The 26,786-nt window shown below is 41.9% G+C and overlaps 1 protein-coding gene across 4 annotated transcripts in view; it reads right to left on the bottom strand.

Moving 5' to 3' along the window:
• Positions 1–25,293, bottom strand: part of CALD1 (caldesmon 1) — a 162,823-nt gene extending 137,530 nt beyond the window's left edge. Inside the window, exon 1 of one of the 4 annotated variants that reach the window (XM_058804707.1) lies at positions 25,149–25,293. The gene's annotated coding sequence lies outside the window, so the exon portion shown is untranslated. The remainder of the gene's footprint in view (positions 1–25,148) is intronic. The other 3 variants (XM_058804706.1, XM_058804711.1, XM_058804712.1) reach the window with 3 other exon arrangements.
• Between the last annotated feature and the right edge of the window lie 1,493 nt (positions 25,294–26,786).

The raw sequence follows: 26,786 nt of genomic DNA on the forward strand, positions 1-26,786 counted from the left end.
CACACTCAAACAGAGAGGATGAAGCCATTCTCTCACTCCCCTGGCCCTGCAGCCCTGGCAGATGAAATATGGCACACAAGCTGGTCAGCAGAGTTAAAATTCACATGTTTCTTGGTCTCAGAGCTCAAGAATTGCATTCCAGGAGATCTCTCTGCTTGGTGGCTGCTGCTGGCCAGTCCTGCTCCTCCAGGGCCATTCCCTTCACTGCCAAGGAAGGGCAACCCAACCTTGTGTTCAGCCACACCCAAAACACCACTATCGTTGCAGCCACCAGCCACACATTTCAAACATTTGAGTCCGAGTCATTTGCCAGAGGATACAGAGGAAAATTTGAAGGGAATGGTGGCTCTGCCAAATTGTAGGCAGTACTTTACTCATTAGATAACCCTTTCTCTCAGATCTCTGTTATTGCATCTGGGGGAAAGGAAAAAAAAAAAATTTAGGCAGCTTTAGTAGTACAATTCTGCTTCTGCTATCTTGGAGATGTTAATGTCACACATAAATCTCCATGTTTTACTAATGGCATCATATATCTTCCCTGGCATTTCTAATTCACCCCTTGTTGTGCTATCTATGTACTTTATCACACAGGGTTACTCTCTGTCAGGTATTAATATTAAGACACTGTGCCTTGTCTTTTGTAGCAAAGCACATGCTCTTATCTAAATTGCTGAGACTAATAACTTGAAATATTGTCCCTGCAAACATACTTGAGTGGTGTATATTCAGATAACCAGAGCTTTTTTTTCCTCTTTCTCCCCTTCCCTCCCAGCAAGTGAACATAAATTAAGTCTCCACAGGAGTTAACCCATGAATAATGTGCTTTCCCAGTTTGGAGGCAGGGAAGGATGCTGTCCTGCACCAGGTAACTCATGGGCCACATCCCACACCAGGCAGGGCTCCCAAGGGTGGCACAGTCCTTTTATTCCCCAGCAAACCCTTCCCTGCAGAAACATGAGCTGGGAAACAGAGCTGCTTTCCCCCTGGAAGCTTCTTCTTTGCAAGTAAACATTATTGTGCACAGTCCCTGCTGCTTAATCCCTCTGGTGGGCTCTGTGCCTTGGAACTTGGATACCTGACAGCTAAATTGTTTTCAACTGATAGCTGGCCTAAGGATGCCCCTTCTGCTTATTATTTCTTTGATCCAGATAAGCACTTGGTTGTTTAATCAGTCACAAAGCTAAAGCAGAAAGAGAGAACATTGAAAAGCCTTACAACCTCACATACTTAATTTAGCCTAAAAGTGATTTCTGGGCAGAAAGGGAAAATTTAATTAACTCTTGTCTATAAAAATGCATAGTAAGATGCGTAGCAAGATCTTATACATTCCTTTGAAGTTTGTCATACATTCCTGAATACCTTTGACAGCCTAAGAAGTTGTGTCTGCTTCTGATTAGATAATTGAAATAAATCTACACCAAATAAATTCAGATCTCTTAAAATAAACTGCAGAGGTACATGAACTTTGTAAAATGCGTGCAGTGCTTCAACCAAAAGGCATTTTTGAAAAAAATCAGCTATCATAAAGGAATTTATCTCCCTATTATTTTTTTCATGCATGGGGTCTGCAGCTAGCATCCAAATTTTAATCCACACTTAATTCCAGTCAGTATCAGCTATTGTTACCTGGACTGCAAACCACTGCAGCAGAGGGAAATCATATCTTTTACACTTACTACTTTCTCCATTTCACACCTAACAGTTAAATACTCATTAAAAATGACAGATAATACAGTGTCAGCCACTTGGAGTAAGTGACTCCAAGTCCAGCAAATATTTGCCTGCTATTTCCACTTGAGACAACACTGTCAGAGCACTGAACTTACAGGGAAGAGCATTGCTTCAAATGAATTGGGAGCATTGCTCCCAACCCAACAAAGCATCAACCAATCCATGTTGCAACACTGTTTTGGCCAGACTACAAAGCCTGGAAAGGTGTGTGTGTACATATATATGTAATAATACATACTACAGTGCAATATAATACATAGACCCAGCTATATTACATAAGGTGGCAATAAAATGGCATGTATTGCTTGGCAAGGAGAACAAGGAGAATCTGAGAGCACAACTGGGTAATAAGTGGTTAAAGCTACCTGAGACTCACAGAGAGCACACAGACATCAAAGCTGAGAGTGACCACACACACCTGAGTCATGCTGAGCAGATGGATCTTATCACACTTATCAATCAGGCAGCCCTGCCAATCATTGTGCAATGCCCTGCTGAAACCACAGAGGGGATGACACACGTGGGATCATCTTGATAAAAATCCTCATAAACCTTTTACAGCACAATGACCAAGCAGACACAAGAGCATGCTGCACTTCCAGCGGTGTGACAGAGATCTTGCTAAAATGCTGAGATGCTATCACACTGCATGCAGCCAGGAACGTTTTTGGCAACACATTCTGCAGCTTACAGCCATGGGGAGATAATACTGCCCTTGTCCTTGATCCCGGGACCCTGCCAGATCCAAAAGCAGGCAAAGAGGGCAGGTTTGGGCAGTGGGATTGCACAGAGCAAGGGCTGCAATCACTCAGCCTTCTCTCTGCAGGTCCAGCCCAAAGCACAAGTGGTGATGACAAGACAAACACACTTGTAGGATATCCCAGGCCACCAGCCCTGCATGAAGGTACATGAAGTCATGGAGGTGCTGAAGTGCCTGACATTTACAGGGAGACATCTGAAAATGGTGATGAAAGATTCAGCAGAGAGGCCTTTGCAAGCACTCATTTGGAAGTGCAACTTTGAGTCACAGAAGAGCAAATTACAAATGTGTCCTGGAATCCTGCTAGGAAGTCAGGACTCAAACTCATGGGCAGAGAAAATGGAAGCAAAAGTACTGAATACACAAAAAAGATAAAAAATTCTACATTAGATTTGGATTGGTCTCAAACTAATCCAAGTATTCAGGTGAAAATTTCCCTCTAAAGACTCATGTGATGGCAGATCCACCTTCTGTCATTTTCCATGAGGTTCACACTGAGCCCGTTAATCACAGTCAGAGCACAAGTCTGATACTCTGCCATGATGTGTCCAGGACATCAACTCTGGAACACTGACCTGGAGCCAGAGTCATAGAAACAGATTAAGCATTTTATCCTGTACATATTTTAATGCTTTTCAATTTAAAAAAAAAAAAAAACACCCACCATGCTCCTAAATTTCACAAAAACCAACAATTTTTTTCTGTGCTTACCAAAAAAATTTTTTAAAAGGTAGAACTACAACCAGACCTGTCACAGAAGACAGCAAGTCAATATTGCCTACATACAGTTTACAGAAAAATACAAGACAAACCTTTGTTACTAAAACACTGATGATAAGTAGGAAGATAGTGTGGATAGCCATCAAAAACTTCTGGAGAGCAGAGAATTATACAAAAACATACCTGTAACATCCTATGTTGCATGTATATTTTGCACTTGCACTTCTTTTTTTCCCTTCAGGACTTTAAAGTGTCGTTATTTGCTTTTGGGGCATTGAAATACAGGGGGAAGAGGGTGGGGGTGGATTTTCCAATCACTTTTTATACCATCAAATATGTGAAGTGTCCATGCTAAACAGGAAAAAATTATTTTCCACCAGATGGAGCAGTGCCACAATTAACAAAATTGCTGCTACTAGTCTAAAATATACTGAATAACATCACACCTAAATGGAAATAAAACAGCCTTCAAAACCTGTGTTCAACAGTTTATCACCTCCAGCAGTGCCCAGAGCTGGTATTTCTGATTTCATTCCATGGCTCTGTCATTCCAATCACCTATAAATCTTCTGTTCATCCCTTCCTACCCTTTTTCACAGCTTTATTTCAGACTGGTTCTTCAAAAGCCTGCACCCATCTTCCTTGTTTCTGTCTGTCCCCTCTATCCCTCCTGACAGCTCTGCCCTCTCATCTCAAACTTGCAGATCCAATGCCATCTTCATTTCTTCCCTTCACATTTCCTCCCAATTTCAAGTCTCTTGCTAAATTCTGTCATTTCTCATAATTCTTTTCTTTTAGCCCTCCTCCAGAATATTAATGCAAACCGGGGGGGGGGGGGGGGGGGGCACAAAAATAATAATAAAAAGACCCTAAACCACAGAACTCACAAAATTTTCTGAATCTTCATAATATCTGCTTTACTTTGCAACCTTCCCCACTTACTTGGCTTTGTAAATGCCAAAAAAAAAATTGCCTTCTCTTTCACACCCATTTTCTTACCATATAACACTTAAAAAGAAATACCAAAAAAGTCATCCACCCTGGCTGGTGTATGTACAGAGTAAGCATGTAAACATTCTAAAGGAATGGGGCTTGGTTTCTAGCTCAGGTCCACATTGTCTTATAAAACTGTTGGTCAGTTGTCACTAATTTGATCTCTTGATAAGTACCTAGGGGAAGATAGTATTTCTTTATTCCTAAAACTCTAAAAACAAACCTAACATGGAAGGCATAGATAGCTCAAAGTAAATTCATTCCATTCTGCATAAGTTTATATATAAAGCAAGAATTAAATAACCTTTTCTTGTTCTGTTATGTCACTGAGGTGCCTACTGTCTACTGACACATTCAGTGACCCAAGAACACATTTAGTACCTATATCAGGATTAGTTATCAAAACAGTTCAGTTTGCTCTCCTCCTGGAGATGCAGCAGAGCAGTGCATCTCATTTATATAAACTCATTTTACTCCAGTGGATGTGAGTCATTAATGTGAAGTTAAATCTACAATAAATTCCAGCCTGAAAGAACTGGAATTCAGAAAAGAAAGAATCCATCCAGAAAAAGCCTCTAGAGTGTGTGCCTTGCTGGTTATCCCCAGTCTCTGGTTCCTTAATGCATGGGACCTCAGAAACCATTTTGCAATAGTCCAACAGCAGCCTTCATGTCTGGTGTGTAGCAGCTCCTTTTCCACACATTTTGTGTTTCTTGTCTTTGCACACATCTCTGGTGACTTTTCTGTGACAGTCCAGACAGGCTCCATAGCACAGTTTATTACCAGTGTAACAAAGTTAATCCTGTTGGATTTTTAATTAAACAAGCTCAATACTCCTGCTGCAGTAGATTTGCACTTCAGGGGCAGTCAAAAAAGTTCCAACTTTGTGTAGTCCCTGTGCATGCATAGTCCCCAAATCAGTTTTTAGATAGAACTTGGGGGAACTTCTGCTACAAGAAAGAATTAAAAGAAAAACAAAACTGTGGGCTCTGTGACATAAGGCAGATGTCACATTTTCTTACCACCACCAAGAGAAGAATCAACCAAACATTGTTCTTCACCCTGAGCACAAAAATGTGTGTCTAATTTACTTGTCTGGTTTCAGATTCCAGCTATTGCACAGGATTTTCTCTGCTAGAATCACAGAGCCAGTTAGTAGCCAATATCTGTCCCCAAGGAGGTACCAAGATTTGATTTTTATTAGAGTCTTCTATACTGTTCATACACAGAATATACAGTCCTTCATTCCATTTTTCTTTTTCCTTAATATATGATTCTGGTTTTGGCTGCATTACAACAATTTATCTGAACAGAGTCACTTTATTGAACGGTACAGATTGCACTCTACAGCTGCCTTATCTTCATCACCCTCCTCATCTTGGTATCCCTCTGTGCTTTTTATCTGAATTCTAAGTAGCAGCAGCTGTAATATCACCCAGCAGTGACTCTCCTTCACTTCTGCTCCTCACTTCATATTTTTTCCCCGAGTTTTCCAGTTCTGGAGCTGTGTAACAACAACTGTTCAAAGAGACCAGCGTGCCTGGCACACCTTTCCCAAAACCACGTTGGAATTCCACAGGGACCATCTGCCCAAGGATCACCAGGCAGGAACACTGACAGAGACCAGGCCTCCCCTGCTGCCCCGTTCCTCAGGGATAATCCCAGAGGAGCTGGGGCATTTTCATGCTGCAAAGGAGTGTTTATGGGAGTTACAGGTTACAGGAGTACAGCCACAGCATGCTCTGTTGACCTTGGAAATTATCCCACCATTGATTTTATGGACAAAGCTTCCAGGCCCTGCTTTTCCCACCACCCCCATGCTGTAAAAACCCCTTTTCAGTGTGGGATGTGGATAAAAAAAATTTTTTCTCCTTGTTACAGTGTGTTAATTTTTCTTCTTTTTCTACTTAATTGTTTTTAAAATTGTAAAACTAACAGCTAGACAAGCGGCAAAATTTTTTAGGTATGGGACAGGGCAGACCACAGAATTTCCACAACCACTAAGTTCAAGGAATCTCTAAAATATCATTCCAGCATGTAATTGGCAAGAATGTGGATAAATGCAAATATTTGATAAGTACTTGTATTTTTCCCTAAGGTTTCAAACACAACAATGAAACTGGAAGCCTGGAGCACTCCCAGTACCAACTGGACACTCTTAACCTCTAAACTCTGCTCTGTATAAATGTGTCATGGGCTTGCTGAGTAGATGTTTATATGCACTTCCTGTTTCAGTGCTAACTTTTTCATTACTGGAAAAAAACCCCAGAAGCTCTCTAACCCCTTGGGAATCATTTTCCATTAAAGAGGCTTTAGATAGACCATTTGTTTTTTTCAGATTTGGAAAGAAAATCCAAGTGAATGTGTATTTTGACTATCTTTACTCGCTTTACAATAACAGTCCAGGGCTGTACGGCTGGAAAAATTTGCAAATTTATTTTTACTAATCTACCTCATGACACCTGATGAGGCCTTGCACCAATGGAACACAATTTCCTTAGACAGGACCCTGACAGTTTTTCACTTGCTCACACAAACAGTTGTTATAAACGAGGAGCCCTTCCAACAACAGCCTGCACAAAAAAGGCCAAGCATTGTGTGAGAATGAACCCTGCACACATCCCTTCCCACTTCCTAACAGCTGGGCTCTCCCAGGGCACGAGAGAAGCCTGATAAAAGCTCCTGTTTGGGCTAATTCTTCTAGAAAGCAAATTCATTTCATTTCAACACCGCTCATCCAGTACTTCTAACAAGCCAGCTTCCAATAATTTTTATTTTTCAAGAAACAGAACATGAACAATCAGGCCAGGTACTGGGGTAGCTCAGCATTAGCATGTTTTGTCATGATAGAAATCAGAGGACATGGGACAACCAGGAACTGAATAATAGATAAGGTTGTTTAGTACAAGTAGAAACTTCTTTTTATTACTGCCCTAGGCTTGACAGTAATGGAGAATCATTGTAGAAAGAATTAGAAACCTAAACAGATGTATGAGGGACAGCAGTAAATCAGCAATCTAAAATAACTCAGTGGATACTGTTTTAAGGAAATGTTCCAGATCACAGCATTCAGGAAAATTCTTAGGTGACCAGATTTCAAAGGGAGGATAAACTGGAGGAAAATAAGAGGAATTAAGACATGAGTTGGTGATTTAAGCATCCCCATCTGGACCAATATTCTGTCTTTACTTATTTCACTGCAGCCAGAGTAAACTGTTTTAAAGCATGCATCTGGATTTCTACCAGTGAAAGCTAAAAAAAGAATGTCTGCTTTTCTGAAGTGTGATCTCTGAAAAACCCGACCTCACTTCCAAAATGCCACTTCACTTTAACTGGTTCATGCTTTTAGTGGTGCTTCCAGGAATAACAGTGTTAACTTCAGCTGGCTCACAGTGACACCTTCACATTTGAATATCTGCACCAATCACCTATCAATCATTCTCTGCAGCCTTTTTGCTTTAGATTTTCTTTACCCTGCCAGCAACCATCGTGCAATTTCTCAACACCTAGGCAGAAGAAATATCTGAAGGGATGAATGCCTCAGATAATATTTAAATATGTTTAGCCAAGTGCAAAATTTATCCAACAATGGCAGGTTCAGTATTTAGAGGAATTATTCTAATTGTTCCATGAAAACAGCAAACAGTAAGTTGCTTCAAAAGTAAAGAAGCCAGATGTCCCATACAACCACAGCCATGTCTAAGTACATGCATTATAATAAATTATTTTTTTCTCTCTGGGGGAATCCCTTGAGTTTATGTCACTGTTTCACAGCACTGCAGGTTTCATTCTTTCAGCAGAACATTGCAAACACCCCCAGTGAAGGTGACTGCAGCATCACAAACTGAGGGAATCCAGGGCTGGTGAAAGATGCTGGCTGTGAAATCCTCTATTTAGAAAAAAGTTACAGCAGACACTGAGCAACACAGATCTCATTATGCTTCCCTAAAGACACCACTAAGTCCTGAGCAGCAATCTACTAAAGATTAGAATGAATATACACAGGTGTAGTGGAAAAATATGTCTTCAGTTCTGAGCTGAAGAGCATTTCCTGAACACTGCTGGAATATATTGCTTTGTGTGCTTAAATCACTGTGAACTGTCAGACAGCAACAACTCTCAGCAATTTCTGACTTCAGCTGGATCTGAGCTTACAATTCTGCATCACACTGTGCCTTTCAGTGCCCAGAACTTCAAGTCATGTAGTCTCATTTAGCAGGTATCTCTCTGAAAATCAGTCATTAAAGTAAATGAGTAATAAGACTAAACTAACCAATTAAGAACTGACACCTGGATTGTTTTCCCTTTTAACCCAATAACTGAACCCACAGAGCCCCCAGTGCAGACTTTTCTGCCCAATTACAAAATGCCACCCAAACCCATGAAGAAGGAAGAAGAAGCACGAAGAAGAAACCCAGCACAACACCCTGTGCCCTCCATCTTGCTCCCACCCACAACACACTAAAAATCCCAAAACCTCAATTTCTCACCCAGTGATACAGCTACACTGCTCTCTATAATCCATTTCACACTTTTGTGGATTCCAGTCTATCTTGAAGTCTGGGAAACTTTCTCCATGGATGAGGGTCAGAGTCAGTGCTGCCCTGGGGATCAGGGCACCCCAGAGCAGACACAGAAATATTCCCTGTGCCCTGGGTTTATACAAGAGCAGGAACTGCACATGGCTCACATGCAGGCTAACTAAAACAGGGATAAAGCACTTTGCTGCTCCACACCATCCCTTTTCTCTCCCCATAACCCCAAAGAGTCACAGTCCTGAAATAGTGGAACTATATCTACTGAGCTTTCTTTTAACAGATAGCACAGACTTTATCCTCCTTGCTGTTTGAGTGTATTTTTCACATTCTTTTCAGATGTGAGGACCCAAATTGCAATAAAGTATCTGTTCTAACGTCACATAACTTGTCATTTCCAGTCTCCTACCCAGAAAATCTACTCTTTCCAGTCACACACTGGCATAGAAGCAAGATCTGTGATGAGTGGAGCCACATCAGTGAGGAGAAATCATGGATTGATTTGATCCAGGTCATGGAGGCTAGACATTGCCACACTTGTTCATTTTATTTAATTTTTTTAAGTCAATGATACCACTACAAACTTTCACACACACACTCCAAGCTACTGCCCATCAATATAACTCCTATTAAACCTCCTATGCATCCACATAAATTAGATTTGTGTAAAATAAAAACCAAAACAGATGCCCAAGAGATGTAAATCAGTAAAGACCCACTGATGTTACAGTGATTTATAGAGCCCAGGAGCTCAGCTCAGCCAGGCTTTCTGCATTTGGCATTCTCAGAGCTCACACAATTCCCTCCCTTCCCCTCCTCAGATTCCCATCAAATGCAGCCCTGTAACAGAGCTGTTCTTTTCCCAACTTGGCTTCAAGTCATGGCTGCAGCTCTCAATAGTATATAACCTGTCAAGATAAAATATGTTTGGGGACATGCAATCTCTACTGAGCATTTTATTGACTTAACTCCACCATTTCTGAAAGGCAGCCAAAATTCTTTAAGGTTTTTAAATTACTTTGTTTGCTAAATATTATCCATGGATAGATATAAGAACACAAAAATCCTCAGTTGTTTGTGTAATTTGACTTATGTGCCGTGCATTGCCCATCATGATATATTAATTTTCTTTTGCAAGCAAACAAAACAAATCCCAGCTACAAGTTGCTTGGGACCTACACAATGCAGAGTTATCCTGGGAACCATTCAGAGCAGGAATTTTGCCTGCATAATAGCTGCAGGTCATTCAGAAACTACAGCTTTGCTTCTTCAAAAAAAAAAAAAAGGGCAACCCAAAGCAAAACAAAAAACCCCACAAAGTTTAGGATTTCACTGCAGCTTTTATATCCAGATGCTGCATGAGAGCCAGGATGGTTAAGATCAAGATACAGAGTTGTTAATGATGCCACAAAAACACTCCCAGTAACATCTCACAGGAGAAAAACTACTCTTGGAAAGGGCAGAATACATGAGAACAAGAGTGAGGCCACCTCTCAGGAAGATCCCATAGGAACTCTTGTCTGTACCACACCCTGGCTACTCAAAGACAGTTGTTCCTAAATGTTAAGCCTCCCAGAAAGCAATTCTAAAAACCCCAATGCTCTAAATTGAGCCTGAAACTGTAAACCTAATAATTTGCTCCAGTTGTTTGAATTAGTGATCCAAAAATCAGTTGGTCCACAATTCTTCAATATGTGTTCTTTGTGAGGAGGAACTGAAAACTGCTGAAGTGGAAGAGCTAGAAACCTGCAAGATCAAAGAGCAGGAAAAGAAAAGCTTAGCAGTTGATGATAGCTTTATCTACCTCTAGCTCTTGGTAGGCATCCCTTGAGTTAATAACATCACAGTGCACTTGTCAACTTCCAGGACACCTGTCATTAAAGACCTCTAAACACTTCCTGGGCCCTAATTAAGCCTCAAGCCGCAGCATTCCTGTGAAAAATAGCTGCTGAAATTTCCAAAAGATCAGGGGAAAAAGTGTGCTCTTATGGCAGATTAATAAGGTTCTGTCCACATCAGGAAGTGACACCAAAGTCTGGAGAACAATGAAGAAACCAACACCAGTGCCAGCAGGGCTTTGTGCCAGTGCCCTGACCAGAGAGAGATCTTGTCCAGCCTTTCATGATCTTATTTTTACCATAGAAATGACTGGCCACAGCTGAAAAGCTTTGCTACAGTCAGCCCTTTATCTCTGTGCTACTGCAGAAATCTCAAATGTGTTTGCTAAATAAGTTAATAAGGAAAAAAGGGCAAAAATTCTGCTAAAGCAAAACCAAAGCAGCAGCAGTGCTGGCGTGCAAGAGTCCCATCTCCTGCTCTAGCAAACTCCCACCTTGAAAGAGATCAGTCACTGTTCAGTGTTCTTCAAGATTTTATCAAGTGTTCAATTTTGAAGCTGCCCTCTTAACTACAGTTTTACCAGAGATTTTGAAATTTAAAAAAAGCTACTCTCAGCAAGATGCTTTAAACAGAAGAAAAAAGTGGGAAGAAGTATCAGACATCAGATCTGCATGTCTGTTTAGTTCACTTTAATGCACACACAGAAGAATGCAAAGCAATAATTTTTCTGCTCCATTCTGCCTGCAAAGCACAGCCCAAGCCATCACCTCTGTCCTCTGACACTGGGCAGCCATAAGAAACAGGTACCTCAATGTCAAACCTGGCCAGCTGTAACACATTTGCCAAAGTAATTACATTTATTTTTACACATTACAAGGGTTTAGGTTTCACTCACTGATGTACCAGAAAATCAGAACTTTCAATTTTGCAGCTCAAGTTCAGCACTGTTATAATCAAAGACAGCACCAAGTGCCTAAAGCTGCTAACCATACACACATTTTAGGAACTGAAACACTGCAGCTAGAATGTACTACAGGATCTTTCTCATCTGATGGCTCAAAGTAATTGATATCTTTTTATCTTTTTCCTTGTCACATTACCGAAGCTATGATAATTAGACAGCAATGACCTAATGTTTAAATCCTTTGTCTCTGTCAAATGAAGCCTTTCTCAATCTACCTAAATTTTTGCACAAGAAATTATGTTATTCTTAGGCTGATGTCAACAGCTGAAGGTCCTAACAAAATCAGGTATTTGTGGCCATGGATCAGTGACTGAGCTGTTTGAAGACAGAACAGCATTCAAAAATAACATTTTAGGTCCCCTCAGTGAGCACAACTAGAATCTAGGAAATGTGAAGCCACTGAATGGATTCAGATGGGTCAAAGTCAAGGGCAGGCACACATTTCTTTCAGTCTGCATCAGCTGTTAGCAGGAGAAGAAATGCTAAAATAATATTGAGCAGGAAAAATTGACAAGAATCCCCACAAAAGCCAGAGCTGCTCTTTTGAGAGAGTAACTCCCAATCCAAATCATGACAATTAAAAGTTCCTAAAAGCACTGTTTTGGGGAAATCGAGATTATATTGTGCATGTGCCATGGGACAACCCAGAAGAGGAATGACTACTTTCATTCTGGAAATTTACATTTACATTTCATTCAAAGCTGCTGGAAATACCATGACACAGAGCACAAACAGGAGAATGCCTACAGCTTCTGATGTGGAATTCCTCTGAAGGTATTTCACTTTCTGTAATGGTCATCTCTGAATATTGTGTTGGGGGTTTCTAAAGCACACATTTTTCTCTAGAACTCTTTATTTAGTAATCTAGTGAACACAGAAGCTTTTTTCAATCTTAAGGGAGAGGGGAAACAATTGCTTTTTTTGCACCACTTTGAGATATATTCTGTAGAATGACAAACAGTTAGAAATTAACGTCACCAGAGGTAAACCTAGACATAGATTGCTCTGGTTTCAACGCAATAAGCAGTATATTGCTACAATATAATTCCCAAAATCTATTTAAATAAAATGTCCACAAGCTTCCTATTGCTGTGATATTAAACCAGAAGTAGCAGAGATCAATAAAGTAAATCAAAACACATCCAAAATAAAGTAATCAGGTAAAAGAGAAAGAGGTCTGGGATAGCACTGTCCCTCAGTTTCCCACAAATCAGCTTTTTTGACACCTCTTAGCATGGCTGGCACAGCCCAAAGTTTTGAACTGGCACCTTTGCCCTGACAGGGAGAAATTGGATGTGAGCACAGCTGGCTCCCCAAAAGAGATTTTAGGGATTGCTGAATTGAAAAGGTGAGTATTGGGTGGTGAATTAACTTGATTCTTCAATATAATACAACAGTTCAATATTTAATCCCTTAAACTTGCAGGATAACAGCTTACTTCTATTGTCTCCTTAATTTCTATCTCTTAAAAAAACCCCACAAAAAAAGAAGTTCCTGATATCACCTAAGGAGATGAATTAAGCTTGTCAAAGTGTCTTTCTTACAGTGGGAATTTGAACTTAAAATTGGCCATCCCAGTCAGAATTTTTTTGCACAATGCTTATTGTAGGTCACATTAAAATGGACTGGAAAAAGATTCAGCTGGTGCTGTCCATATAAACATGGTAAACCACTAATTGCATTTTTTTAACGAAGAAAAAACGTACAAATAAATTCCACTTGCAGAATTGGTGATTTCAGCTGGGTGGAATTCTGCAAATGCCTCTCCTCATCAAGCAGCCAGGTTGGGTAGCCACTGGTGTCTTTATGAATGCTGAATAGGGGCATTATGTCCACACAGAAAATGCATCTGGGGAAAGAGGACAGGTCATCTTTCACACACACAGGAGCACCAACACAAGTGCAGTGTGTTTGTTCTCTACTACTCATAGAAACGTCAAAAATGTAATTTATATCTAAGATATAAATGAGACATTCTATCTCATAAAAATGGCCCTTCAGTTGAAGCCAATTGCACCTGTATAAATGCAAAGTCACATGCAGTACATAAAGATTTTCTTTCTGGTACTTCAGGGATACTTTTGTGCTCCTTTGTGCAGCACCAAAGCTGGATGAGAAACAGCTGCTCGCAAGTACCCTCCTGTCCTTCTGCCATAGAGGTGTTCCAGCAGAAAATTCTGTGTGGCAGTACCAGTTGTGGGTTTCTCTGGGTCTGGACTGAAGACACTTTAGACAGTAATTCATGTTTGGACTCAGGTGTTGATTATTTCTTATCAGTAAAACAGTCTCACTGCTGTGAGTTCAGCAGCAAGGCACAAAATGGCTAACTATCTCTTGTTACAAGGGCTTTTAAGACTGAACTAACCAATTAAGAACTGACACCTGGTTTATTTTCCCCTTTAACCTATAACTGATCCCAAAGAGCCCCCAGTGCAGACTTTTCTGCCCAATTACAAAATGCCACCCAAACCCATGGAGAAGGAAGAAGCAGCATGAAGAAGAAACCCAGCACAACACCCTGTGCCCTCCATCTTGCTCCCATCCACAACACACTAAAAATCCCAAAACCTCAATTTCTCACCCAGTGATACAGCTACACTGCTCTCTATAATCTATTTCACACTTTTGTGGATTCCAGTCTATCTTGAAGTCTGGGAAACTTTCCCCATGAATGAGAGTCAAAGTCCTCTCTCATTGACTTTCCACATGACCTTGGCCATTTTTGTCTCAGTTAAAGGACCTACAACATGCACAGTGTTGTTTAGCACACCCCAAATTGAAATTCTGCCTCGTAAGTGCTGTTCAACTAAAGACAACATTAAAATAGAAATATGGGGTGGTTTATAAGACAGAAGAATGCTGGAAGCAAGCAGAAATAAAGGGTTTCTGTGCTGTATTCAAACATGAGCTCTCCCATTGGAGTTTCTCTCCCAGCAGCATTGAATTTCCTCAGGGGGAATATCTAGGGAGAGCTAAAAAAAAAAATCTCATCTCAAAAGCTTCCAACAACAGGCTCTCTACTTTGTGCTGCCACTGTGAAGCTGGCAGGAGTCATTCCAGCCTGGTGCAGAACTGCATCTACGTGAAACAAGTTGGTGATCTCAGACCAATTATGTAAGAATGCATTTCAGCATCACCACTGGAAATAATTAGCAGTTGTATGAGCCACAGGGACACCAGCTTCTGCTGTGCTTTTTCTGTGGACAATATAATTAGCTTTGGCTCAGACACTGAACACTTAGAAACCTGTAATAGGCTGAGAAGAGGCTTGTAACCCCACTCCCTAAGAGCTCCCTTTAAATAAGCAGATAGGGCCATTTAAAACATTCCCTACACTTTATTGCCTTCCCCCCCTCAATTCTGGGCTACAGATCAAGCTTAATTACCATCATTCTGCTTTCCTTCAAGTCCTCAAGGAAAGCAAAAATGAAAGTTAACACTACTGAATTCCATAGTCTTAAAACATTTTCCCTCCATCACAGGGAGTGCACAGCATCAGCTGCAAACCACATTACAGTGAAACTCTACACCACACACCTGAAAACATCACTGCCTCAAACACTGAGCAAAGCAAAAAGCATCTGAAACCAGTGTTTACACTGGTGGGAAACCCTGCTAAAACCAACTCTGCCCCTAAAGCACAGCTTCTCAAAGCTCACACCCAGGCTCTGGCTCCAGGTGTGCCTGACCTCAGGTGCTGCTGCACAGGAGAGCAGCAAGCAGGGCTACCAAAACATAAGGGGAGCAACAAACCAGGACAGAAAATCCCTCTCTTGTGTCCTTTACTCACTCTTAAGCAATGCCTGTCACATCTTGAACTGCTTTTCCTCACACCCAGAAAAACAGCAAAGCCCATACCACACCTCCAGACTGTCGCACCAAAATATTCCTCTGAACTAACACCTCTGCTGGACCTGAATAAGTTTTAAAGCTCTTCTGCCTTTTTGAGACCATAGCCACATTTTCAACAGAGCACAGCCACCTTCCTCCAATTTTGCAATATTTAGCTGTATAAAAAAAACTGTATATTTTTTGAGTCAACTCTTCAAAATTGGGCAATATTGCATCTTCTTTCAAGCTCAAAAAGAGGATGCAATATTGCCCAATTTTGAAGAGTTGACTCAGAAAATACACAGTTCTTATTCCACTGCTCCTTCTGTATTTTCAAGGCAGAATAATGTGGTGCTTTTGTCTGAACTGGTTTCACAATCAGCACACTGTTTTTGGTATGATTGAAATAAGTAGCTAAAAACATGAAGCCCACCAAGAACAGTCTAATTCTACTGTATTTTTTCACCATCTAATCAAGGAAACCTGAGAAATCCAGTAAGAAAAATGCACTCCAGCACTCAAAGAAAATTAGATACTCCTTTGGTCCTCCCTGGCACATTTTCCCTGCAGTCCATTTTGGATTTACACAGGTGCTGCTCAAAGCAGAACTTGGCCTCCCTCTCTCAGGTGGCCTGACACATTTACTGCAGCGTGCAGATATGCCCATATATTTTATATGCATGTAAAGCACATTTCCCAGACAAAAACCCTCTCCCAGAGAGTTTCCCTAGGTCTCTGTCTGATTCTGGCTTCATTTACTCCCTTGCAAATGAAAAGCATTTCCATGGAAGCCAGTGAGGTAACACTTAAACGTGTGTGAGATCATGGCAGAGCCATGGTCCATAATAAAAGCAGCTGCTGGTAACTCTTCTGCAAGTTTCCATTCATTAGGGTTTTGGGGTTTTTTTTGCTTGAATTCACATGAGCAATATCCATGGGCCAAGAAACACATTTTAGAATGATAGCTATTTCCCCTTGCTAAAATCTAGAAAGTGCAGCAAACTATCCCCATCCTCACTGGAAAAAAACCCAAAAAGAGTTTATTGTGTTTTGTTAATAAACAGAGGTGTTTATGGACAAAACATGTGTGAATGTACTCTTGGGAATTATCCTACACTGCCTACAGGATAGGGACAAGATTACCTGTATATGGCTTTCCCAGCTTTTTGGTTTTGTGGGGGGAGATTGGTGTTGGTTATGGGGGTTTTTTACACCTATAGCTTCTGGTACTTAATTCTAAATTGGGAAACACTGAGTGTACCTATTTAAATTCAGCCTCAGAGATCTCTGAGCATGGAACCAGGACCAATGAAACCAGCTCTGTGCCTGCTAATGCCAACAGCCTTTCCATCAGTGACTTTCCATTGCCTTGAAGGGCCACAGGAGAGACAGAAATAACCTGCTTAGATTGTAATGTCTTTTCCAGCTCATCACACCAGTCTCCAGGCTTCCAGAAGTGTATAACTGTATTTTGTCATGTAAGTCAGACTCATAGCCTGTCACCACCTCGATCTGTTCATTTATAACCAAACATATTTCCTGCACATACAGTAAATTCCTTTCATTTTTCACTAAGATGAACTGATCTTTATCAGATCCTCTGACACAGAAGGCAAACACACCATTACTCCCTCTCCGCTTGTTAATAATAAGTTTGCTATATATTGGCTCCAAGAAAGGAGCTCACATCTATTTACAGATGATAGTGAACAGAAGGGGGGAAAAAATCAAAACAAAACCAAAATTGCCTATTTCAGAACAGCAATTAGGTAACTATGGCAGATGGCACAGGAATGACAAAGCAGTTTTTGGTTTGACAGGTGAAGCAATAAACATCTTTACTAACCATGGGGACAGTGCAGAGCAGCAGAGTTTAACACCAGGAGCTGCTGCAAAGCTCCTCTACAGGCAGCCACAATGAGATTGCACAAACACTGAGCTGGGTCACAAATCAGTCAGGGGAGAGAAAAACCAAAAGAAAAAAATACTCCAAAACATGCTTTGTTTACTCTTCCCTTTTTTAAGAGGTAAAAAAGCCAAAACAGTCTCCCTTCTCCCTTTTGAATCATGGAGATGGTAAATATAGAATAAATTAAAAGCATTTTTGACCATGCAATAATACTTATTGCATTCAATGTGATTATTGCCCAAGGACCTTTTCCAAAGGCTCCAGATGCCATTTAAAAAGCTGATATAATGCAGAGTTTCTCCCAATCCAAATCCTGAATGAAAAAACATGAATGAGATTAGATAAGTAGTTATTTTGGTCTCCAAATTGGCTACCCCTGATCCTTCTAAGAGCTGGAAAACAGAATTATTCATGTGCTACTACTGCACTACCCAGCAGTCACAACTTGACCGTGCTTCTTTTGGCCACATCAGTGGGCAGGTCTTGGCATGACTTTGTGATAATGGTCAAATGCCACCGCCTCAGAATGCTGCTGGCCAGGGATGAAAAGGATTTGCTGGTTTTAAATCCAGGCAACCTGTGTCTGACTGTAACACCCATGTCCAACACAGCCTCAAAACAGGAGTGTGGTGTGGAGTGAGGTGTAGTCTGGGAAATCCAACTGATCCATCAGCCCTCCTGGCCACAAAGATGTGGGTTTTCCACAAAGTTATAGAGGAGATATCAGAGAATCTCTAAACTTAACAATATGTCACAAACAATGTACTTCTAAGATGGTCAATGCAAAACAAACAACGAAAACTCCAGAAAATCTCCATCAAGCAAAGCACACCTTGCCTTAAAGTACATTATTGCACTTAAGCTGCTTTCTCCATGTGAAATAAAACCCAGCTACTTTACCTCCATGATTTTGATGGCAGAGTACCAGCCCCCAAACAAAATAAACTGAAAAGCAAGAATGTAAACACAACTGTGCTCCAGTGACTTGGCACCTCTGTGCTGTCTACGTGGGGTTTTACTACCTGGAAACTGATGTGGTGGAAAGGAAACCCCTGAGAGCTGCATGGGAGCCTTTCTGCAGCTCCCATCCAAAGCATATTGCTCCCTTCCTCCCCCAAAACTCATTCCTATTTATACACACACAGATATTTTCTTCACTGCAGTGGTCCCATCCCTGGAGCACTGGCATTTAATCATTGCTTTCTTTAACGTTACTGCTTTATACCTAGTGAGAATAAGATTTTGTCCACTAATCCCAGTTTTTAGTCATATAAATGCACACTAGGTGCACTGAAAAACCAAGCAACTACATTTATATATGCACTGGTAAAGGAAATGTTCTTTTCTTGTTTGGGTTATACAGGGGGGAGAAGAGGAAATAGGCTGGTGTGTCTGGTTTTAGAAGGAGGGTTAAGTGGCAAACAAAAGTGACTGAAGTTTACAGGGATCTAAATAAAGGAACAAGGAAAAAAGCTGCTCTCAAAGCTTCTAATAACACACAGCAGAGAAAGCAGACTACATAGAAAAGTTTTGCTTTTCCTCTTTATTGTCAATCTGCTCCTTGATTGCATACTGTGTCCAGTGAACAAGCCATTTACTATTGTGGTTGGAGTGAATGAAGCTCAGACCTTTCCCATATATGGCAGGGCCTTTTAATCACCAGGGAGTGAGGAGCAATGGAATTTTCCTGGCTTTCTGGATTTGCAGTGCCCTCTCTTGTACAAAATATCATTTCCCAGCGAGTGCTTTTTATTGGGATTTTGACCCAATTTCCTGCTGTCATTGTCCTTCAGGGGATGTGTAGAAAATCAAACAAAAAGGGCCAGCTTCTTGATAGCATGCATCTCACAGGGAAATCTGAATTCCTCCAACTCAAGGAAACCAAACTAGATGCAATGTATATTTTAAAAAGCCCCTCAGTATAATTTACATCACTAAATGCATCCCAGTACAGCCACTGAACTGAAGTTCAGATTCAGGCCAGCTAATGCCCAGGTTCTCCCTCATTTCCCCCAATGCAGCAGAAAAGAGATTAGTGGTGTTTTAAATTACTGGGACAGCAGTAGGGAAATTCTCAGCTGGCCTGCTTTTGTCAGGATAATATACATTAGCCACAGAAATGCTTGGCTCTGGATCAACTGGATTGCCTAAATGCTCTTGTTCATATTTACAGCAATTAAAATGCTGCACTTCACTCTTTATAACCCAAGCTCTGTTTGAAGTGGCAAAGCAACAGCTGTGGCTTATCAGAGATCTGAATAAAACTCCTCATTTTCATAGGAGGGGTGTGGCTCTGCACATGGGGAGATGCTGTTCCCAAAGCCAAACAAAGCAACAAAACCTCTCCAAAGTGGTGCTGACCAGAGGCATCCTGCAGCACCAGAGCAGGTTAAGCTGTGCAGGTAAATCAGAGCTGACCAAACACTTCTCCAATTTCCACGCATTTGAGCTGAGCTCTTGGAATTTCTTTTCCAAACCTATGAGTTTTAACTAGGCCAGAGAAAAGCCAAATTCTCCCCAGCTCAGTGACTGTTGAAATTGCTGAGAGGAATGAGGTTATCGTGAGGTCATTGGGAAGGTGCAGATAAAATCCTTTGCCTCCTCCCTCTGCAGCTGGAATCTACTCAGACTGAGAAGAAATTGTCCTCAGTACAGCTGATATTAGAAAATAATGGTCTGGGCTATCACACTAGCACTGCTAGATCCCCTGAAATTGAGAGGAATCATAAAAGGTCATGTCTTTGTGCTTCTGGGATGAAAGATTTTACCAGGGCGAATGCTGTGGCTCAAGGGGGGGCAAAAAAGAAACCAAGTGAGGGCCATTTCACCATTAGAGAGCTCACTGTCAAAGAAAAGAATGGAGTGGGAAAAGGGTAGTAACATGCCCTGTGGCAGTGAGAAAGGCAAGAGAGAACATCAAAGCCTTGCAAATAAGAAACAAACAATGGCCTGATCACAGGCTGCTCCATCTGGGCAGAGCTGCCTTTGAAGATGACTGGAATCCAATGGGCACCAGCCTGCAGGATCCAACCTTGACTTCTGCAGGAGCCCAGGAGCTGCTGCTGGGTGAGGGCTGGTCCAGCCCTGCTCCTCCCTAGGGACAATCAGCTCCTTTGGACAAGGACACAAAACGAGCTGCCAGCACATCTCCTTTGTTTGCATTGCTGTCACAGGTTCAGGCCCCTTAGCCATTTAACATCATGAACACCAATTCTTCCTCTCACCAAGGTATTTAACTTTTATAGGGACACAGTGATTTCCATGCCCCTGAGGTCTCCACAATTTTAGGGGAAGATTGGGAAGGTCACACCTACACGCATGTGCAGTGACACTGTCCTCCTGCATTTAGCAATACCTTTCCTCTTCCTATCTGTTGTCTTACCCTCCTGAACAGATCCCAAACCAGAGCATTTACAGCAAAACTTGATCTCCACAAATCTATTTATAACCCTCCTATGAGCTAAATTCCAAAGATCTTTTTTTTTCCTTTGCCATTTAAGGACATAAACCAGAAAATGTGCAAACGGGTGGGTCCCACTTTGCTTCACACCCTCCACAGCCAGTCTCAAGGGAAAATGCTCTTTATTTGTATTCTGTACACAAGAGGGTGTGGAAACATGTAATGTTTCCATTGCCTGAAATCCTTTCACTAATATTTTCCCCGCTGCAGCTTGGCCTGGCCCCAGGGGTTCCGATTTCAATTGCTCTCATCAACATGAGACTGAACAAGCAGATAAGGTCCAGCAGCTTGCTGAGTAGTTTTGCTTCCAAGCTTGTGACACTATGGTGGATCTGTAAGCAAAAGCTGCCTTTGTGCATTTTTGGAGCACACAGGACAGCTTCACAGAGAGACTGGTCCAGATGCAGCCAAACAATTCCAAAAAAACCCAAACAAATTCCATCTCCAAGCCCGGAGGAAATGCCCTCTAGACATGACAGCAGTGTCACCACTGAGCCTGGTCTGCCCTCACCTCATTCCCTGGGCTTCAGGGGTTTTATACCCTTAATCTAGAAATCTAATACATAATCTGTGTGAACACACCAAGGAAAAACATCTAAGATGATCTGGGAAACCAGTCAAAAATAAGGTTTTAGGTAGTGCCTAAACTTGTCATTTTGGTATTGGAAATTCTTTATAAACACTAATAAACCAAGCCCCAGCAGAGCCATGGGCTAAATACAGAAAGGTACAGCTTATCCTTGACTTGGAGATAGAGAAACAGACACACGGCCATTAAGTGACTCTCCAGGTATTTATGACCACAGGAAAAAATGCAAAGGAGAAATTACTCCAGTGGCCTAAGAGGTCGCTGCTTTTATCCCTTTCTTTCACCTGCTTCCTTAGCTATTTGGTCCTGCCCTCACTGCAAGCCAGCAGGAAAGTTCCCACAAGGAGTTCTGGTTTCAACACTGAGCATTTTCTGATCAGGAGGTGCCCCTGTGCTTCATGGACAGTTTTGAGGGGCAGGAAGAGGGAAAGAGACATCAGTTTGTGGTGGAGGTTCCAAAGGAAAAGTGCATGGAAAGGAGAACTTCCTTAAAGCAGGATGCAATGCACACAGCTAACACACCAGCTGAGTAACAGTGTGATATTCCCTAACCTTTTTGGTTGATCCAATCTGTTTCATGAAATCTAGGAGCAAACTCCCCCGGGGTTGGGAGGGTTCCCAAATTACAGAGTGCTGAGCCTCCTTCCCTGCTGGGCCAGTTGAATGCACAAAAACATCAGGAAAGAAAAAAAAATGTTCTGTAGTTCAACAGTGCTGTGACCTCGGTGTTTCATCCAGAGAGGTCAGATCTAATATGACCTTCAAATACCTCTGAGTCAAATTTCAGCCTCAGCCAAACCCTAGACAAGCTACACCTTCCAAGCAGGAGCAGCACCCCAAGAGGAGGTGCCTACACAGAGGGGAGGTGATTTCCCTCCAGGGCATTACCCCCAAATCCATTCCCACCCTTTTAACCCCTCAGCAGCCCCGCACAAAGCCAGCAAACCATCCCCTGCCCACACACCTTTCCCAAAGCAGCAGCAGCAGCTCTCTCCCTGCAAGCTGCCAGGGGGGAGTTACTGAAAGGAGACAATTTTTAAAGAATGAAAGCTTGCTTTGAATGCAGTCTCCACTCTCTGCACTCACAGGCCTGTGTGCCTCAGGCTTTGTGCACCTGGAGCCCAATCCTGCACACTCCCCAGAAAGCTCCTCTCAAAGGCAGCAAAATGCTCTCAGGACTGCACTTCCCATTCTGCCCTGTGTTACCTTTTTTGGTGCTTTCTCCCACACCCAGGAGAGTCCAGGCAAGCCCTGCAGATGGACAGTTATGCTCTCCTGGCCCTCTCTTTCTTAGGCATATATGGTTTCCTGTCTCTCTGTGCTCACACACTAGATCAAATGTTCCAAGCTGCACCCTTGGCAGAGAGGGGTTAAGAACTCCACTGATCTTTAATGCAAAGTAAAACTCAGTCAGCCCACAAGAATAGGTTTCATGTAAGCAGCTACTAAGAAATCAGAGTATTTTCCACAGTCCCAGGACATTCAAGCTCTATTTGTCCTGCAGGCTCTCACTTTTCTGCAGTGAAAAGATCACCTCCACAGGCAGGGCTGCTCCAGCTGTGCAAAGGGAAGTGTGGAACAAGGAGGATTTCCAGTCAGGCTCCTGATGGAGCCTCCATGGCATCTTCATAGCACAGAAGCCATGAGAAAAGCCTTGCCCCACACCTTTGTGCTCTCCCCACCTGGAATAAGCAGCACTACTCCCTAATCCTGGGTGGGATTGAGAAAATACTCCATTGTCACATGTGGCCCCATGAATGAGATCAATACAAAACCTTCCCATCTAAATTCACTTCAATTTTCCCTCTAATGCCAGCCAGATTAAGTTCCACCCTTCCCCACTTTCCTGTCAAATCTTTCAGTGTCATTGCTGCATTGTGCATAGCAGTGTTGGACAAGAAATAAAAGCACAAGGGAAGTGACCCCTTCCTCTGCTCCATGCCAGAATAATGCTGTGAGGATAGGAAGAAGCAGTTGTAGAAAATCCCTCATTCTCCTAAAAAGTGCTTACATCACTCACTGTCAAAGTGTATTCAGAGTACACAGGACCCCTGAATCCATTAATGATGGTATTGGTTTCACCAGGACTAATCCTGTGAATGAAGGCTGTGGAATGGATCCTCTTGTCATTGCAAGTGGCAACAAAGAGAAGTTTTCAGGAAAAACAAATTATGTCAATTGAGTCTCTTGTTCACCATCATGTCATCTGGTATTTCTTCCCTCTCATCATGACTTAAGAGTCTACATTAACATATGCAGGTTTTTTTAAGATTGCCTACCAAAGCAGTTTCTCCAGAAAAGGCAGATCTATCATTTCTTCAAATACATTGAGAAAATAAAGATAAAGAAGGGCAGAACTTATCAATTACCTTTATCTCATTACCAATTTAATAAAACAAATGGGCTAAAAGCTTTGCTCCATTTGTAATTTATGTTAAAAGAGTCTGTTCTGCTGATTTTGGTGTGCACAGTTTTAGGGTCCCATCCTGCCTAAATGGCAGGAGAGGAAGATGAGACTTGATGCAGATGAAAACTTACAGCTACATTTTATGAGACAGAAAAAGAATGGAGGCAGAGTCTGAGGGTTCTCCAATGGCAAATCATACAAACACAGTCATTTCACAGTATGGTACCTAAAATAGACAAGTTGTAATAAATACATGGTTCTTACAAAAAGAATTCTGCCTCCTTGTTTTCTTTGAGCTGCTGCCAAGGAGGGAATGTGTTATTTTCCCAAATTATTCTCCTGTCTGCCTTTTAGCAGGGGAAGCCTTCTCAGGCAGAGTTGTACAAAAACTGCATGCTCTGAAAAGAAATTCTCCTCTGAAAACAAAAAAAGTAACTTTAAAACAGTTATGCTTTCATTCTTCCAAACAACACTTGACACATGAGACCAATGTGTTCCATCCCTGCAGGTCTGGCCAGAGATTAGCAGCTTGGTCAGTGTCTGCAGCTACCAAGCATTCATCTGCAGCTCACTTCCTCCCTTCATTTTCCCAGCCCTTTCCCTGAGAAATTCCCTGCCATGCAAGAATATCCTGCTATCAGCAGCCAGCCTTGCACAACGCTTTCCAACTGTCCCAACATGTCAAAGGAGCTGGGAAGGGGAGCCTGCTAGCCAGCTCTCCCCAGCAGCACTCTGACAAACACAGAGCCAGGCTTACAAGAGCTCCAGTCCCACCCAGGCACATTCTTTAATCCCCCCTCTTTTAACAGGAAAGACAACTTCACAAGAAACATTCTGGCAACGCGCTGCCGAGCATGTTGGAGGCTGAAAACAAAAACTGATGCCATCTATTGTCAACAACACTTCTGTGAAAGGCTGCCATGAGGGACATCTGCTTCAGCGAGTATCAGATCGCTTACATTAAGCAGAGCTTCTCTGTGTCTGTATCAGTTACACCCCGAGACTGCCCTTGCAGTGTGGAAGTGCACGTATTAAGTTGCAAAATTAAAAGCAATTCAGCAGACCTTAATGCGCTGAGAGGTTTCTCATTGTAATGCCTCCATTAAAAAAAAATTCAAAAGGGGAGGGGGGGATTAAAAATTAAGAAAAGAAGGGTTATTAGAATGGGTTATTGCTACTAACGAGCCCAGCAAAGGATGAAAAATGGAGTGGTGGGATCTGTCCTTATTGAGGTCCAGCAGGGTGAGCAGACACACATCCCCCTCCACCCAAGATCCCCCTCACTTCACCACGAACATCTGGAAAGGGGGAGCAGACACAGAGAGAGCAGCAGAGCAGAACCAGCCTCCCACAGCCCATTCAGAGCTGCTCCATCTGCAAGGCAAACCCGTCCCGCAAGCCCTTCCTTACCTCTGGCTGCAAAGTTCTCAGCTCTGGTAGGAAGGAAATGAATAACTGGCTGCTTGGGCAGGAGCGCAGCGAGAGAGGCACAGCAGCAGCCTCACACACACACACACACACAGAGCCCTATTCAATAAAAGTGCAGCTTTTCCTTGGCCCCTCCCAAAAGTCAATGCTAAGTGAATACATATCCCTTATGTTTACAATTGGCGGGCGGCGGAATGCATTGTCCTCAATTTATTCCGAGGGGCAGCCAATGGCTGCGAGCAAGCCAAGGTGGGCTCAGCCTGCCTGCAGAGATGCCTGTCATTCCCCAGGCATGCTCAGGAAGCCACTCATCAGAAAACCAAGACCTAAAAAGCTCCGAAAATTCATGCGAGCTGCCAAAAGTGTCTTGCTACATGCCCTTTTTTGGTTATCCTTAGCAGGGCCTCTGAAAGTAAATCCTCTGTCAGGAACAATCATAAGAAATGTTAATCTTGGAGAAGGAGGCTGTCTTGTTGGACACAAACGGGGCTTAAAAAAAGGAAATGCTCTGAATGGAAAGGGATACAGTAAACATATTTACTTTTTGCACCAGGATTTTTTTGTTGGTTTTTTTTTTTTTTAAATCACATAATTTCACCACAGCTAAACTACATTGTATTTTTTTTAACGAGGACCACATGTAAAAGGCAACAGAAACACTCTGCTGTGCAGGCTTGACTCTGCAGAGAGAGACACCACTGGGAAAGGCACATGAAAGATGAGTTGGCAGGCTTCACAGCCTGATTCCATTTCAAACAGCACAATAGAAGTTACAGATAGGATAGCCATGTTCTGAAAAATAACTTTTAAAGAGATTCAAAACTTTGACAGTGATTCTTGGCAAGCTGGACTATTTGGGTGTACAGGTTTATTTTATAGCTCCACAACTATTCCTTTAGAATTAAGCCTGGCTTATTTACTAAGAGAATATCCCTACATCTCCTTAATATGACCAATACTTGCACAGTCTTTAAACATCATCAATAAAGTAAACTTGGATTAATTTTTTAAATTTGTTTTGTTAAAGTGATCGCACGCTGCTGCTAACTTTGCAAATTATGCAGGTATCTTAAAAATGGACAAACAGATCAAGACTGGTCATGGAAACATACAAAGTACATAAACTAAGTGTGAAAATAAAGATGAAAATGATTGCCTAGAAAACAGCACAGTACAGAGATCCCAATGTGTACCAGCCACTAAGGAAGGCTGCAGAGCAGCTGACTGCTCCAAGGGAATGAGATTCCAGACCAGGAGATGTTCTGCAGATTCATATTTGACAATAACATAAACAAAACCAGTTACAGGGAAACTATGTGTAAGATGACTTTGCAGCTGAATGGGCTAAACTATTTTAATGCCTTTCTGGGTTCTTCTTTCTGGCCACTGGGCCCCACAGATTCAGTCACATGTGTAATGCAAGAAGGATCCAGTCCACAGACAGTAAACTAATTCTTATAGCATAAAAAAAATAATTCAGAGCCAAATCTATGCAGATTTACAGCAAGAAATCATAGTTATTCCAGTGCCATTTTAACTTTCACTGCTTTATTATATGAAGCAAAAAGTGGTGTTTGCTTTTTGAAGGCACTTTTTTCCTTCATTTTAACAACCCTTTGG

Source organism: Ammospiza caudacuta, chromosome 5 (genome assembly GCF_027887145.1).
Source record: "Ammospiza caudacuta isolate bAmmCau1 chromosome 5, bAmmCau1.pri, whole genome shotgun sequence".
Taxonomy (NCBI): Eukaryota; Metazoa; Chordata; class Aves; order Passeriformes; family Passerellidae; genus Ammospiza; species Ammospiza caudacuta.